Consider the following 1,798-nt stretch of genomic DNA (forward strand, 5'->3'; position numbering starts at 1 on the left):
CCCATGCTTTTTAACATTTACATGAAACCGCTGGGAGAGATCATCCGGAGACATGGGGCGAGGGGTTATCAGTACGCTGATGACACCCAAATAGTTTTCTCTATGTCTCCGACTGATGCAGTGACTGGGGCTGGCGTCTCTTCTCTCGTGGCCTGTCTGGAGTCGGTAATGGGATGGATGAGGGACAACAGACTCAGCCTGAATCCAGAGAAGACGGAAGTACTTGTGATAGGTTCCACCCGTCCTGAACGGAATCACGCTTTCCGTGAAGGACTCGGTACGCAGTCTGGGGGTGCTCCTTGACTCGTCCCTCCACCTTACATCTCAGGTGGATGCGACGGTCAGGAGCACCTGCTATCAGCTTCGGCTGATACGCCAGCTGCGACCCTACCTTGACCAGAGGGACCTTGAAACTGTTGTACATGCCCTGGTAACCTCTCGTTTGGATTTCTGCAATGCGCTCTACATGGGGCAACCCTTGTACCATACCCGGAAGCTGCAACTTGTGCAGAATATGGCAGCCCGACTGGTCACTGGCACTGCCAGGGCCAGTCATATTACACCAGTTCTTAAAGACCTACATTGGCTGCCTATTCGCTTCCGGGCGCAATACAAGGTGTTGGTTATTACCTATAAAGCCCTAAATGGCTTGGGCCCAGGGTACCTGGAGGACCGCCTCTCCCCGCACAATCCGCCCCGCACACTCAGATCATCAGGGCATCAACTGCTAAGAGTTCCAGAAGGGAAATATATTTCCACCTCTAGGAGGGCCTTTTCCATCTCGGCCCCCAACCTCTGGAACTCGCTGCCCTTCGAGCTCCGCTCAACCACCTCCCTAGCCCAATTGAAGAAGGGGCTAAAAACCTACTTATTTGAGCAGGCCTACCCCTGACCTCTGCCCCAGAATGCTTCCTCCCCCCCCCCCCCTTTTGTGGTCAGCATTGTTCTGCCGGCATGAATTTTATGAATTGTATATTTTATATTGAATTGGTTTGGAAATGTTACTGTATATTGATGCTGTTGTTTTTACTGTTTTACTGCTATTTGTCTGTTCTGGGGACGCAACCCCACTGTTGTACGCCGCCTTGATCTGTGGAAAGGCGGGATAAAAATAAAGCTTTTATTTTATTATTTATTTTAAGGCAGGTGACACCCACCAGTTGAAGGCTTCTTCCAACATGCATCCCAAGATGCCTTTTTCTTTCACCTGCTCCAAACTTTTCATGTGATTTTCACATGGTGGTCAAACTTCAATTTAAATGCTGGAGGTAACTGATGAGGCCAACATAGCAGCTCTCCTCTTTTTTCTCTGTTTTGCTTTTCCCATGTTCCTCAGTAAGGAGGTCTGGAAGTAGCTGTTTACCTTACCTCTTAAAGGTAAGCACACACAGATGCAATAGGATCAGCTAAAGGACAATCCAATTCTTTCCCAGCTTCAAGTGTATTGCATTATTTACTGCAGACACCCTGCTTCAACCCAACACTGGAAGTCTGTGTTTCTGCAGCCCTCTTTCACAATTCCCTCAGTGCTAATGTTGCCTAAAATACTTCCAGCTAAACAGAGGATAAGGAAGAACAGACTGTAGACTTTGCAAAAAAAAAAAAAAAAAAGGAGTTCCATTTGTAGGGAATTTGTTAACTGAAATTCTCCTGTATTCTATACAACAGCTGGCATTTATATCTGTCAAACTTTTTGCTATATTCAAATAAACCCCAGAGATATCCATTATACAACATAGATATGTATTTATTTTATTTTCTTAAAAAATTGAAAATACTTTACAAATGGTATAGACTT

This window comes from Sceloporus occidentalis, unplaced genomic scaffold (assembly GCF_023333645.1).
Source record: "Sceloporus occidentalis isolate IW3139 unplaced genomic scaffold, rSceOcc1.0.p SCAF_1, whole genome shotgun sequence".
Lineage (NCBI taxonomy): Eukaryota > Metazoa > Chordata > Lepidosauria > Squamata > Phrynosomatidae > Sceloporus > Sceloporus occidentalis.